The sequence below is a fragment of the Gallus gallus genome, chromosome 1 (assembly GCF_016699485.2).
Source record: "Gallus gallus isolate bGalGal1 chromosome 1, bGalGal1.mat.broiler.GRCg7b, whole genome shotgun sequence".
NCBI lineage: Eukaryota > Metazoa > Chordata > Aves > Galliformes > Phasianidae > Gallus > Gallus gallus.
The window spans coordinates 151578664-151595287 of NC_052532.1; positions in this window are offsets into that span (position 1 = coordinate 151578664).

A 16624-nucleotide genomic window follows, 5' to 3' on the forward strand; every position below is an offset into this window, starting at 1 on the left:
GGAGTGATGAGTGGATGAAAAACTTAATATGAGCCAGCAGAGTGGTCTTGCAGCTCGGAAAGCAAATGGTATCCTAGGCTCCATCAGAAAAGGGGTGGTGTCATGGTTTTATGATTTTTGGTTATCGGTATTCCACATCATTACAACATGTAGTACACTGATGTCTTGCTCCAATTTATCGGAGGGAGATGAGGTTCTTTGATGTCTGTATACCCAGCATGAGATTAAGAAACAACGGTTCAAATGTTGGTCCGACCAGTTTATTACAAATTCTAGCCATTCAGGGAGATGGGGAAGGGGAGAAGGATGACAGAAAAGATAGGAAATAGAAGCAAGGAGTCCGTATAGGAAGAAGGAGGGAGATAGTCACCACCATGGTCCAACGTAGTTCATAGTTCGGTCATTGATCTTCGGTAGTGGTGGGTCATCGGGTGTTCTGTTGACGATGGTGACCACAGCAACGATGCCAATGGCAGTACAAACTTACTTGTAAGTCCAAAGTGGTTGAGTCAGCTCTCTTTTGAGTGACAGCTCGAATCCAAAGTGGTTGAGTCAGCTCCCCTTGGAGTGGCAGCTACTGGCTCTGGGATCTTAACAGAAATTCCTTTGTTATCATCTTCCGGGCCTTGCCAGCAGATAAGAGGGAGCCGGGATGCCCATCTGCATCCTCTTTTCACAGGGCACGATGGTGTCATTCCCCAGTTTTCCCACACCAAGATGGGGCTATTAGGCCAGATCTTCCGCCAGTAACCACTCCTAAGCACTCTCTTCCGGAGGCAAGCAGCTCTGGAGGAAGGTGCTTTCAAATGTCAAAGTGATGTTGATTGTCACATGGTAGCACCCATCATTTGCCACCTCCATAAATCAGTTAAGAGTCTTATCACAAGAAATACCTCAGGAAGCAAGCTTTGAGACAGAAGACAAAGAAAGGTTCATACAACTGAGAGTTCAAGTGTTAATGCTGCAGTTCCGGAAACCTGTCTGAGAAGAGAAGAGAAGAGAAGAACTACACACCCCAGGGGGCTTTGCATTCTGAGAGGAGTTATAACCCCTGGCAAGGTCACCTGATGTCCTTTTTTTCCCTCAGCTCTCCTCTCTGTTTCTCATCCTGACCACATGCATCACCTCACCACTAATGTAAGGCCTACAGCTTTCAGATACTCTCTCATTATATTTGATTCATTTACTTCAATACTAATTATATTTTATTATAGTATGTTATCTTGCATTATGATACTGTATTTAGTAAATTAGTTTGTTTCTCCTCAGATTGTTGTCACTGTTTTTAATTATTTTGGGGTCCCCTGTTTCCCCTTTCTGGAAACGTGGATTTGTGGATGGATGACAGACCCAGGGAGGTCAGCTTTATCTCCCCCTGGGTCAGTGTGAGCAAAACAGCTGCTATGGATCACTGTCTCACACAGAACAACAATGGGAGTAGGCGAAAGGAACGTGGAGCTGCAATAGAGACCACTGTGCCAGGTGCCGTGAGACAAGCTGCAAGCAACTGCAACTTATGAGAACCGTGCCTTGTTGTACTTAGCATGTTATTTGTACCGCTCTATATAAATGGCTGTGCGCAGTTATTAAATGGCTTGGCTACTAGAAACCATATGGATGTGTGGCCTCGTCCCTCGCCGCACCTCGGCTGATTATTGCTCTTCAGGGGCTCTCGGACTTCTTGTTTGACAACAGTTGGTGCCCGAACAGTGATGGAACCTTGGAGGAATATCGAACAGGGACCTTGGAGTAACATCGAACAGCAAAGGAACCTTGGAGTAAGACGGAGCCGAGGCAGCAGTGGCAGACAGTTGGCGCCGGACACGCAGTAGGTGTTACAGTAGCTGGCAGATGGGGTGCCGGACACGTTGTAGGTGTCACGGTAGCTGGAAGCAGGGTGCCAGACAGGCTGCAGGTGTCACAGTAGCTGGAAGCAGGGTGCCAGACAGGCTGCAGTTGTCACGGTAGCTGGAAGTGGGGCGCCGGACAGACTGCAGTTATCGCGATAGCTGGAAGCAGGGCGCTGGGCACACTGTAAGTGTTGCGGTAGCTGGAAGCGGGGTCTCTCCCTGCCCTCTGTCTCGATGATGGAGTGGGAAGCTGCAGAGAAACTGCTCCTAACTATCCTCTCTAAGAGAGGAGAGCAAGTGTCTCCTAAAGGCCTGTCGGAGATGGTAAAATGGGCCCAACGACATGAATACTCTAGAGAGGTGGCACTGATGTTCAGTGTTTCGGAATGGCATGATATAGGAGATCATATGTGGGACTGTGTGATATCTGGGGGAAAGGATGAGAAGTTACTGAAGCCTCTAGGACCGGTGTGGCGTACTGTTGCCAACACTTTGAAGGCCATGCAGCCGGAACGGCACGTTGCAGCAGCGGCCATGCAGGCTTTATCGGGAACAGCTTCTCCATCCACCTCTTTAATGGGGACACCAATGAAGGGACTTACGCACCCTGTTTGTTCATCTGCTGAAGAGCTTAAGGCTGCAGTAGGGGACTCTGAGTTGGAGGTGGCGGGAAGGGAGGCAGCCCCCCTCCTAAGCTGACTGTGCAGCAACTGGATACTCCTCCTGCTCCTAAAGAGGAGAGTGAATCAGACAGCGATTCAGATGATGATTCTAAGGACTTGAAAGTATTAACTGAAAGGCTGCAGCGCCTGGAGGTTCAAGTGCGTGACAAGATAAAGAAGTCTAGCTTTACAGGGCCACAAGCCCTTTGGGGCCAGCCAAGGGGTCGTGCTGTACCAAGCACACCTCCACTGCCTGCTGCGGTGCCATCAGCCCCACCCTGGTGGTCCGGAGTTATCAGGGATGCAATCCTGGAGGGAAACTGGGAGGTCGCATCTAAGATCGTTTATCCAGTTGTATATAATCAGCAAGGCAGTCAGTGAAAGTCGGACTTGTTGTTTGACAACATGGATTCTGTGAAATCCCTCTGCCCCACTAGTCACAGAACCGGGCTGAACCAGACTGTAAACCATTAACAGGTGGCCAGCAGGGACAGGAAGGTGATTGTCTCTCTCTACTCTGCTCTTGTGAGGCCTCATCTGGAATATGGTGTCCAGGTCTGGAACCCCTAGTATAAGAAAGACAGCTGTTGGAGAGGGTGCAGAGGAAGGTCACAAAGATTACCAGAGGGCTGGAGCACCTCCCCTACGAGGACAGGCTGAAGGAGCTGGGCTTGTTCAGCCTGGAGAAAAGAAAGATGTGGGGTGACCTAATTACAACCTTTCAGTACCTAAAGGGAGCCTATAGACAGGAAGGGAGTCAACTCTTTGAAAGGGTAGATAACAGCAGGACAAGGGGAAATGGTTTTAAGTTGAGGGAGGGAAAAAATAGGTTGGATGTCAGGGGGAAGTTCTTTACTATGAGAGTGCTGAAGTGCTGCAACAGGCTTCCCACAGAGGTTGTGGATGCCCCATCCCTGGAGGTGTGCAAGGCCAGGTTGAATGGGGCCCTGGGCAGCCTGGTCTAGTATTAAATGTGGGGGTTGGTGACCCTGCCTGTGGCAGTGGGGTTGGAGATTCATGATCCTTGAGGTCCCTTCCAACCCAGGCCGTTCTGTGATTCCATGATACCGTGAGGGTAAGGAAAGTTTAATATTTTCAGAATTGTTGACCTTAACTTTTGTGTTACTCTTCTGTTGACTTCACAGAGATATATTTTCTGTATATGAATGAATCTACTTAGAAAATTACATATACGTAAACAATGAAACCATCAAAATATGTGTTTATATAGTTCAAACTCATCTCTCTTTCAATCATTCCAAAATAACATTACCAAATTCATTTTATAAGAATTTTATTCAAAAATCACGGATGTTATTTTTATGTTTTCAGTTTCTGTTTCAATCCAAGCAATTCAGTTCAAAGCAAGAATAAAGTTTTGAGCCCAAGGTGATACAAATTTGGTACAATGCCACTGTAATACAATGGCATGCTGTTATGTATAACCACTCGAAACACTGTTCTTTTATCTTGGACATAGCATCAGAATTATATTGTCCCATGACTTCCACCTTAGAGACAGTTGATTTACCAAAGGTCAATATCACCACTGTCTGAAGATATACCCAGCTTAATAATAATGTCTATACATGACTGGAAACCTCCTTCCACCCGAGAAACAGGGGGGTCTGAAACAGAAAATCTTTTTTTTTTTTTTTTTCAGGTATAATGACTGGAAATCACTTGAATTCTGGTACCAGAAACTAAGTAGCATGAAAATATCCTACTTATTTTGGTGTCAGGATTCCTTAGAAATCTTATCCATACAGTGCTGAAAATCATGAACTCCTGGAGTCCCCCTAAAAATCTCTTCATTCAGACTGTGAAATTGGGACTGGTAATACCCCACATTTATGTCTGTGACTGGTTGGATACCAGTCTCCACCCCAGCTGAGGTTGTAGAAGGATCAACTTAATGATCTTTCATGGTTTGTGTGGAAAGACTAAGAGACCTTGAACTCTTCAGTCTGGAGGAGAGAAGGCTGAGAAGGGATCTCATCACTGTTTGTAAATATCTAAAGTATGGAAGTCAAATAATGGGGACAGATATTTCAGTGACGTGCAGCAATGCAACAGGGGGCAACTGGCAGAAACTGAAACACAGGAAGTTCAGTAATAACACAAGGAAGAACTTCTTTACTGTGAGAGTGATGGAGCACTGGAACAGGCTGCTCAGGGAGGTTGTGGAGTCTCCTTCTATGGAGATATTCAAGACTTGTCTGGAATTCAAGACCTGCCTATGCAACCTACTGTAGGAAACCTGTTTTAGCAGGGGGTTGGACATGATGATGTCTAGAGGTCCCTTTCAACCCCTACAAGTCTGAGATTATATGATTCTGTTTCAGTTGGGATTATTTTCTTCATAGAGGCTCATATTATTGTGTATTCTGGATTTTTGATGAAAACAGTAGTGATAACACACCAAATTTCTTAGTTGTTGCAAAATCTTGTTTACACAGATTCAAGGAGTTGTCTGCTTCTCATGTTGCCCTGCCGGCAAGTGTACAAGAAGCTGTGAAGGGACACAGCCAGAACAGCTGTCTCAAACTAACCAAAAGAATGTTCTATACCACCATATGATTTCATAGTCGATAGTATAAGCTGGGGAAAAGAAGAAGGAATGGGGATGTCAGAGGAAGGTTGGATTGATGGCATTTGTCTTCCCAAGAAACAATTAGGCATGGTGAAGGCCTGCTTTCCTGAAGTGGGTGAATATCTGCCTACTTAACAGAAGTAGCAAAATAATTTCTTGTTTACGATTATACACACCGCTTTTGCTTTACCTGCTAAACTGTCTTTTTCTCAAACCCTGAGTTCTCAAAATGTTTCTTTCCAATTATATCCTCTATCACACTTGGGGAGAACGAGCAAGTAGCTCCATAGTATATAGCTGCATGCTGGGGTTAAATCACGACATAGGACTCAACATGAGGTTTGGCAGGTTTGAGATGATGACAAATCTGATTGGAGTATGGAGTGTACTAGACCAAATGTATAGATGTTATAGTTCTTTAGATATTAATTATTAGGCCCCCCACATTTGCCACAGGGCTTATTCATCTTAATGTATTTCGAGTTGGGTGCTTGTTAGTGTCTGCTTTTCTTCACCTTTTGCTGTACTCCTTATCATCCTTGCTGTGCCTGTAAATGTTTTGATAACAGCTATGGCTATGCACCTCAGCTGGTGGCTGGCCCGGGCATCACTGAACAGACTGGAGCTTCATAGTGAACTTGAGTCAAAAGAACTGTGGCCTGTGGATGAGTCTACCTGGGAATATGTACACCCCAAAGTGTCAGTGGCAGTGGTAAAGTTTACTCCAGAGTAAGCACACTTTGAATAATCTGCGGACATGGAGAAGTTTGTACTGTAGCAGGTACACATTGCAGTATCTATGTCCATGGATAAGACCATGCAATAATACTTCAGAGCATCTGTGGCCATGGTTAAGTCCACAGCACAGAAGGCAGACCTCTGAATGATCTGTGGCTCATAGATAAGGCCATATTGGAATAGATGTTCAACTAACAGACTGTGGCCTAGGCTGAAACTGGAGCAAGAGGAGTTCATTGCAATCTTAAACCCTATGGCATGGCTTAAAAGGAAAAGGAGTGGAGATTGTAATGGATATACATATAAAGTGATCTAGCTCATTATTTGGGTTTTGTATTATAAGCACTACCATAGCAGGAAACTGATGCTGCTAGCCACAACAGAAACAAGATGAGGAGTTCACTGCAATGATAAACCATGTAGCTGAGACTGTAGGTACCAGGGGGGAGGACTGTGGTGGATTTACCTTTAAATCTTTGTAACTCATTATCTGAGTTGCATGTTATAGGAAGTCTGACCACCCTCTGAAAGGGTGGCCAGGCACTGGAATGGGCTGCCCAGAGAGGTGGTGGAGTCACCGACCCTGGTGGTGTTCAAAGAGCGTTTGGATGTTGTGTTGAGGGACATGGTTTAGTGAGAACCATTGATGAAGGGCGAATGGTTAGACTGGACAATCCTGTGGGTCTTTTCCAACCTTAGCAATTCTATGATTCTATGATTCTAAGTCCTATGGCAGAAACTACTTTAGCTACTGGAGAATAGAACTCACAAGAAGCTGTGCAAGTGACCCGACTTGAGTTGGTGCTGGCATCCATACAATGCACTGCCCTGAGAAACCACTGTAACAGATAGAAGCTTAATGCATAAGGATATTTTAATAGTATAATTTTAAAACATTAAATACTAAAGTAAGAAAATACTTAAGTCTTTAATTCATAGGCAAAAATAAAAAGACTAAAATCAGTAAGCCCGTTCCTCCCCAGCTTGAACTATATCAATTTCACATTTCTTTGCACTGGATTATCCATAGACAGAGATAACTTAATTACAGTCTGTTCTAATACATTTTTCACCCACAGTCAGCAAGAGACTAAAACCCCTTAGGGATCAGTAACATTGTAGTAACTCTAATTCTAGTCAGATGGTAAGAGTGAATAGAAAGAAATTATCAAAAAGATTTTATGTTGTTACTATTGTTTCCCCACCCTCGTTCCCCCTAAGAATTTGCTTTCTTCTATCGATCATGAGAAAGCATTTTTGTTCAATATGTCAGTTTGATCTTTTGGGAGCATTTCAGGGGCTAATTACTTACAAGACTTTTGAAGCTATTTCATATTACTATTATGTGGTGTGAGTAACAGCTATCTATCTATTTTTATAGCAAGGCAAGGGAAATGAAAGCTCTTTAATCCTTCTCCTCCCCGAACACCCTCCTCCTCCCCCCCCCCAGTCATTTAGTAACACAACATTTTACAGACTACCAGGAGACAAACAATCTGTTCATATTCCCGATAAATGGACAGTGTGATCTTTACGATCTCCTGAGTTACCATGGATACCAACTTGTATTCACTCAAATACTAAGTCACAAGATGTACTTACATTGTTTCTGAATTAAAAATCAGTCTTCAGAAATGTTAAACACAGTAGAAAAGATGATTTATTATTATTATTATTATTATTTAAATAAGGCACAGTAATACTTCAGGTAGGAAAAAAAAAAAATCATACTCGCCAGTAGTTATTTACAACTTGGCATCTTCATCAACTGAGATGTCTTCCTAGCTGCTGACAGAAAGTGTTTTCACTTTATGCAATTTTGCTTTTAACTACTGAAGGTTTCCATGGAAACCTCTACTCTCCCTTTTCACATTCTTTGAACAGGTCCCCGCACAATGTGGAGGAAGTAGCATATCAACCGAGACATTATTTGAAAATCAAGTCTAAATTGCTTTTATCATTCATGAAGCTATGTTAAAATAGGAAAAAAAAAATTCAGAGAAAAAAATAGTTAATATAAATCTTTTAAAATCTTTTTTTTGTTTATCTGAACATCATGTTTTTGTTGTTGTTGTTGTTGTTGTTGTTTTCTTTTACTTACCACAGACTTTTCCAAAAAGAATATAAATGATTATAGCAATACTGAACTTAATAAAACAGTATCCTCATGACCACCGGAGCAACCACCAGCAGGCACCACACATGCATAGAAGATTTAATCAGGGGTGGAATTTGGGCACAGAACGGACATGGAATATTGTAACGAATTCCTAGAAGTAATTATAATAACCACTCCTTGTCTTAGAAATACCATGAATATGCATGTATTCCTTCTGTAAATAAAGATGTTTACCTGCTTTCGGTGTGCAGGCTAGGAAGGAGTTATCCCCCCTGCACCTGGCGCCGAATAAAACATGACGGCTTTATAACTACTTTGTGGTTACAGAGTTTGTTCCGCAAGTCATAGTGGTAAACAATTTCCCATTTTTTTTTTTTTTTTCCCCTCAGATGGAAAAGAACAATAATCTAATGTGTTGAAAATTGCTCATTCCCTATATTTTTTTTCCACTATCATTGCCATTATTCCCTTAATCATCGTTTTTCTTACTGGTTTGAACTAAATAACTTTATTTGAATCTTTATTTACTAAAATATATGCATGGTCCAATCTTCATATCTGTATGTTGAGTCACAGCCTGAATCACTGATTGAGCCCCTGGGGAAAAGACCCAGTCAGTCCTAGGAGCACAGGAGAAGGCAATTCACCTGTGTGACTGGAAGGAGTGGAGCCTGGTTGCACCTGTCTTAGACCCCATTTAAGGGCTGACTGCCACTGTGGAAGGATCTCTGGTTAGAAATCTCTCCCTTCTGGTGTCTTTTCTATGAGCCCAGATCTTTGGAGATAAGTGAGAACCTTTACTTTTCCTTTGAAATACGATCATATCCATGCTGGTCCCTTTGCTGTTACATTCCTGCATCACCCTTCCACCGTGTTAATCTTTTCGATTGTAACAATATCCTACATCATTTTTTGATATGCCATTTACTCTCAGAAGTGGAAAAAAAGAATGTACACAGTAGTCCAAACTCAGTGGATCATTTAGATGATCACAAATCACATAATCACAATATTACTCTTGCATGTACAAGTTTGTATGACAATTTCGCTGTATCATGTTTTTAGATGGTTATTAGCACTAAACCATAGCAAACTATTTGATAATTTAAAGGAAGCTATTAATTTCAGTCTCTTTTTTAGTTGACATTATATTTCTAGAGATAGATTAGGCTTAAGGAAGCATGATTAAAATGCATTCCTGACATATTCAAGGGTTTCTATTTTGTCTTTTGCTGCAGATAATAGCACTCTTACTCACGAATTTAAGAATAACTTTAGGAATTTCTTACTATTTACTGTAATCTTACCAACAGCAATAAATAATTTTAACAGACCTTATCTATTACCAAGAATTTTGTCTTCATTAGACAAACAAATTATGTAATGTTCATCAGTTGTTGTTGCTGCTTGCATTTTTTATTTTTTTTAATCATATGCTGAGCAATTTGCTTAAAAACTTGTTCCAAGGAACTTGAAACAATAACTCTAAAAAACTGTATTTTGGTTTAAGAAATCACTTGCTCATATTTCATCCTTACACAACTCAAATACAATTCATTTTCACTTATTGGAATTCTGTCTGGATGTACTTACTGTAGACTATATTAATCCACAGCATTAAAGCTAAGGAGGAAGACGGGAACTGTGTGAAGTAAAAATCAGACACAAAAATCATAAAATCAGACCTATGCTAAAACCCTAAGCAATCTTGTCATAATGTGTTTTAAATCAGTATTTTCCTACATTCTTGATAATAGTTGCCAATGAATTAACATAGCCAATGCTACCCTTATTCAACTGATATTTAATTAATAGTGATAGGTACAAAGTGAATACTCTCTACAGTATCTGTTTGTAGACCCAAAGATAGTAGCCTTGATCATCAGGAGACATAATGTTTTGATGCAACTGTTATACATTTTCCACATCAGGTTCCCATTTTAGTCACTCATCTGTAATGGTCTGTATTAAACAGGAGAACCAAATGGTGGAGGTTCAACAGCTCCTTCTACTGTCAGCACTGGGTTACAAGAAACAAAGAGCAATAGAGAAAAAAAGGAAAAGAATGGTACAGGACTGATGAGCATCTGTAATTGGGTAAAAAAGATCTAGAGGTCCAAGACCACCCCTGTATTATAAATTAGAATACCGCCAACATGAGTAATAACGGAGCAGGATCAATATAAAATCTATTCCAGCCTACGTTTGGACTACCACTGAATGAGTAATCACGCATTTGTTCCAACTTGTGGTAATGAGTATCCAAATTACACACGGACATCTTCATTTTCAGTGATCCTTAATTTAAAATTCTTATGCTGAACATGTGAACAAGATTCCAAAACACTTCTCCTTTTGGCTGTATAGAAATAAAAAGAAGAACATAAAATGATGTAGGTGTTTCACTGGAGAAAACACTTACTAGAATGTTTTGATGTTGTTGTTGTTTTCTCCCTATACTCCTTCTATGCATTTGAATTTTACTGTCCTACTGTCCAGTTCTTGATAATTACGAAAGGTATAGATCTGTCTGAAAAAGCCTGTATGATCTTCAGGTACCATTTTTCCTAAAGATTCCCATTATCTAGGTCATAGGTGCTTCTATTACTTTTGACAAGTCTTTCATTCTTTCATTTTTACCCTGACATTTGCTGTAGGGATGTTGATCCTAAAACAACTTTTTACTTATTTATAGTGCTTCCTTTCTTTGTTATTTAACTCCACATTGTCTTTGGAATAATGAGTTATGAAATCAGATAAAACAACTATGCTAATTCAGTAACATTATCATTTAAAAAAAAATGTACTTGGATAGCAATTCTTTCCTCAACTAGTTAATCTTATTTGGGCATAAAGACAACATTTATGGATGTAAATTCCAAACAGTCTATAACAGGCTTTACAGATGTTCCTACAGTGATTGCTGAGGTATGGGATAGATGGCATTATGGAATGCGATTTGTAGAGTATATTAGTCTTTAACGAGTATTTGATTAATTGACACTATGAACCAATGCTGAAAATTCCTTCTGAACTTTTTATGACCTGAGAGTGCCGAGATCATTCAGCCTGAAAAGGGGCAAGCTCCAAGCCATCCAGTACACAAAAGAGGCATACAAGAAAGCTGGAGGGACTTTCTACAAGGACAGTCATAGGAAAAGGGTTAATGGATTTATGGTGGTGAGATACTGTAACTGATTTCTCAGAGAACTTGTGGATGTTCTGTCCCTAGAGGAGTTCAAGGCCAGGCTAGATGGGTGTTGTAGTAGGCACTTTGTGGGGATACGTGCTGTATGGGATAGGCCTCTCCCTAAGCACAGTGAAAGGGTGCTGTGGTGCTCAGACAGACTGTCCTTGCTAACAAAGTAAACAAGATAAGAAGGCGAAGGAATGAGGAGACAATAGGAGCCAAATAAGGAATTGTAGTAAGGGGCTAAGATCCAATACGGACGAATCAGGACAGGGCACGATAGCTCAAGTAAAAATATATAAGCTGTGCTTAGTAGTGAATAGATGTCATTTTGCTGCTCATCATATTGGTATGCGTCTGCAGTCATTTGGCCCTGATCAGGTAATTGGTCAGTGTGCGCAAGAGGGCTAACACAGGTGGCTAACATCGCAGTTGCAGAAGGCAACAAAGGCATGGGACTTTGGGCAATGTGGTTTAATGTAATGTGTTTCTGCCTGTGATGGGGTTGGGTGGAGGCTGAAACTAGATGATCTCTAAGATTCTGTTCAACCCAAACCATTATGTGCTTCTATGATTCCAAGATATCCTGTAGTTCACTGGTAATCATTATAGAAAGAGAATAGCTCAAGATAAATTTGAAAGTAGTGGTAGAGGGTAGAAGGTCTGAGATGATTTGAGATCAAAGAAACAGTTGGAGGGAAGTGAAAGCAAATCAGAATGAAAAGCCTTTAGTCTAATTATAAAGAAATGAAAAATTAGTATTGTAAGCAAGTCCACTACTTTCATGCAAACTAACATCACACTTTCTGAATGACATTTATTCAATTTTTCACTGTCTTTTCAACCACAAAATTTGTGCAGATTCTGGTATGTTATTGGTATTCTGTCATGGCTTTATGATTTTTTTTTTTGTTATCGGTATTCCAAATCATAACATCATGTAATGTACTAGAAGTTAAAGAGTTAATGCTCCAGTTCCACGTTCATGTCCCAGAAGAGAACTACTACATCTCCCAGAGGACTATTTCTTGCTTTCAATGAAGACTCCTTGCTTTATATTTCCTATCTCTTTTCTATCTCCCATCCTCCCTTCCCCATATCCCTAAGCAACTAGAATTTGTAATAAACTGGTCGAGCTAACATTTGACCTGTTTTGTCTTAATCTCACCATCGGGAATACATCTTTCAAAAAGAACCTCTTCTCCCCCCTGTAAATTGGAGTGGAACAGCTGACAACCTCGTGTATGGCAGAGAGGTTGGAACGAGATGATCTTTAAAGTCCCCACCAACCTAGGACATCCTATGATTCGATGATTTTTTCACCATTATTGTGCTGAAACTTTTTACATGAATGTAGCATAAATTTGATTTCTGAAAATCCAGACTAAAAATAACTGTTGAGAGAGTTATTTTCAGATCAATTTGAAATGCACTTACATATTACAGCTAAACTGACATATTATATGCCAAAAAATGATCTTCATAACGTCTTGTCCAGCCTCATTCATTCATTTTCTGGCATCTAACCCTGAGACAAGGGATCTAAAAAGACAGATAGTGTATTTTCTGGGATCTTTGTCCAAAGCGTTAACAATCAGAAAGGACAGAGAGCAGGATGTAAGAGTCAAACAGGGAAAGGAGGGAAACTAAAAGTGGAACAACAGCTGTTAGATACTAAGCAGATTTTAAAGCATAGTGAATACTTCGACCAGCCTGAGACTGCAGAGATCAGTGACAGAAGGACAATGAGCAGTCAGAACTGGAATCATGAAGAATTTCTGAGGTCCAAACTAAGCCCGTACCATATGAACCTGTGGGCACAGGAAATGAACTACTAACCCTACAGGTAAGTGAACATTCACTTATGATTCATAGTGGTTTCAGCTGGACTACACTTTCTGGACAAAGTAAACTTTCAAAACTCTTGTCTGTTGTATATAAAGCCATTTGGAACTAAAACTGGTTACAAGTATCTTAATAATGGATTTACTATGTAATTTTTCAAGTTTTCAATCTGTAATTGATATTCTTAAATGAAAAACTGCAGATGATAATAAGGTTGATTTTAAAGCAGGCAGACTGAATTGGCATTAAGCCAATGTAACACTTCATGGCATTATGCCTTTGAGTTCTATTTACTGTACTTCAAATAAGAATAGCTTGCCAGTGGTAAGATGCATACTACACATAAAAATAATCTGTGGGATGGTAAGTAACAAACACTCCATTTTCATATTTAATGTAGGACAAATTATAAGAAATAACATTAGATAAAAACATTGATAAAACCACAGTAATTTAAATTCAGTTTTCTAGTAACCTTTTCATTTCATCCTTCTATACCATATTTTTGATCACTAAATTTCAGACATACGTTACAGCAGTTCTAAAATCACATGTAAGTGTCTATATGTTTTGTGTAGTATTAGTGACAGTATAGACAAGATTGGCATACATGCAAATGTATGCGGAGTTAGAGCCTTATAAAAATTCAGATTTGATTCAATATTAATTCCAATATATATATATATATATGTTAAATTCAATGGTGCAGCTACTAGAGGTCAGAGGGAAAACTACCAGATTACTAGAGGAAAAAAAGAAATAAACATATAGAGTAAAAAAAAAATTACTTAAATTAGAATTTTGGAAACTTCAAAGATGTATTTTTCAAAGCCTTTATTTTAAAAAGTCTTAAGAAATATTTTTCAGTACTTATCCCTAAGGAATTTTAAAATCTCTACCATGTCCTGTGTGGACATTCGAAAACTAAGTTATTGAGGTCTGTTTGTGCCTGTTTCAACTCAGGCTATAATTGATCAAAGGTTTCTCTTCAAAGCTGAAAATCAGATTTCCTGTATGGAAGGTCTCATAACAGAATGTACTGTTTTTTGCCATAGAAGAGATATCAGTTACCATTTGGAATGACAAATGCTATGACATCATAGAAACTTTGGGTTGGAAGACACCTTTAAGACCATCTAATTCCAACACCCGTGTTATAGGCAGGGATAATTCCCCCTAGAGCAGGTTTCTCAAAGTCCCATCCAGCCTTCCAACCTGGCCTTGAATGCTTCCAGAGAGGGGGGCACTCACAACCTTACTGGGCAACCTGTTCCAGTGTCTCACGATCTTCACAGTAAGATTTTCTACCTGATACTTAGTCTGATTCTATCCTCTTGTAGTTTAAAACCATTTCCCCTTGTCCTGTCACTACATGACTTTATAAAAATGTCTCTGCCGATCTCATCTGTAGGCCTCATTCAGGTACTGGAAGGCTGCTATAAAGTCCATCTGGAGCCTTCTCTTCATATGGTAAAGAGCCCCAGCTCACTCAGTATTTCCTCACTGAGCAGATGCTCCAGCCCTTGGATCATCTTCGTAGCCTTCCTCCGGACCCCTCCAAAAACTTGATGTCCTTCTTGTGTTGGAGGTCCCAGAACTAGATGCTGTACTCCAGGGGAGCAGAGTAGAAGGGCAGAATCATCTCACTTGACCTGCTGGTCACACTTCTCTTCATGCAACTCAAGACACAGTTGGTGTCCTGGGCTGCAAGCACACTTTGCCAGATCACGCTGAGTTTTTCATCAACCAACTCTCCCAAATTCGTCTCCTCAGAGCTGCTCTCACGCCATTTTCCACCCAACCTGTGTTTGGGATTACTCATACCCATGTTCAGGACCTTGCACTTGGCCTCATTGAACTTCATGAGGCTGGCAAAGGCCCACTTCTCAAGCCTATCCAGGTCTCCTTGGATTGCATCCCTTCTCCCTAGCGTATCAACTGCACCACTCAGCATGGTGTCATCTGCACACTTGCTGAGAGTTCACTCAATCCCACTGTCCATTCTGCTTACAAAGATGTTAAATAACACCAGTCGCTGAACCAACCCCTTAGAACACCACTCATCACTGGTCTCCACTTGGACATTGAGCTGTCGACTGCAACCCTCTGAGTGCAGCCATACAGTCAATTCCTTATCCAGCAGGTGGTCTGTCTGTCAAACCCATTTTTTCTCCATTTCGCAATGAGGATGTAATGTGGGGCAGTGTCAAATGCTTTGCACAAGTCTAGGTAGAGTCCAGAAATTTTGCTAGCACCTGTAGTTTAGTTTTGCAAAGAATTTGTATTTTAAAAGCAAAACAAAGCAGACTCTATTTTTACACAATTTGATAGAGATAAGACATGGGGAAACAGTTTTATCTAAAATAAGTGAGAGTTAGATCAGATACTAGAATAAAATTTTTTACTAAGAAGAGGTTGAGGTGTTGGAACAAGTTGCCCAGAGAAGCTGTGCATGCTCTACCCCTGGAAGTGTTCAAGGCCAGGCTGAACAGAGCCCTGGGCAGACTGATCTTGTGGTATGATATCAAAGAAGTTCCTCTGAATTTTTAGTTTCACTTCCATGACTTTTTAAAAACGTGCTGACATTTTTTTTTTTCCCCATTTCCCAGAAAAGAATAAAAGAATAAGCCTGAAATCTTCTGCCTTCAGTTTCAAAAGGCCAATTTAGCCTTCTTTTTGGGAAAAACACTGAGAACCATCAAAGACTTCAGAGGAAAAAAAAAAAAATGACAAGTGAGAGACTAGTAGTTATTTTGGAAGGAAGTTTTCAACTTTCACTTTAAACACAACAGCATAAATGACTGAGGGCAGCGCACCACTAACATTTTTCTATACGAATTTAGCAGCCTCAACAGGCTATCCTGACTGACATTATTGTATATGCAAGAAGGAAGGAATTAATGGAAAGGAAAATTATAATGCTTGCATTTGCCAGCAATGTGGAGATATTCCAAGAAAGTAATTCATGAGGAATTCATATGAAAACAAAATTACCCCAGTTAAACTAAACAGCTACAGATAAAGTCAAGAGGGTGAAATGGTAACAAATAATGCTCTTACACACAAGTATCTGCTTTTAAGAAAGCCTTGCCTGAAAATCAAAAAACATCCACAGAAAATAAAATAATAAAGTTTATATAAGTAAAGATTTCACACCAGGCTTCATTCTGTCTGTATTAATAATAGCAGTTCTAAAGCTTTCAAAAATATACATGCTCATTTCTCCTTAGCATTCATGCACTGAGATTATAGTGGTAAAGAGGAAATAAATGCCCAAACAGAATATTTTGGAAATAATTTCATAGCAGTTATAAAGTAATACTGTAAAGCTCATGCATTTTGTCATTTTTGTGTCATCTACTTTATTAACTTTAATGTAATGCTTGGTGTATACATAATGGCCTTAAGTCTGAACAGAGTGACTAACACGATCTATGGATGCAGCAAGTGTTCTTTCACCTCTCTTTAAGCTGAACAGTCACACTTTCATATTCAAGTAAGTAGTTATATACCTGTGTTTATAGACCTGGCTCATAGCAAATAAGAATGAAATCTAATTTAACCCACAGTTGAAGAGATCAATGCCAGAATTGTCTCACGTTTGTGATGGATTATCAACATATAAAG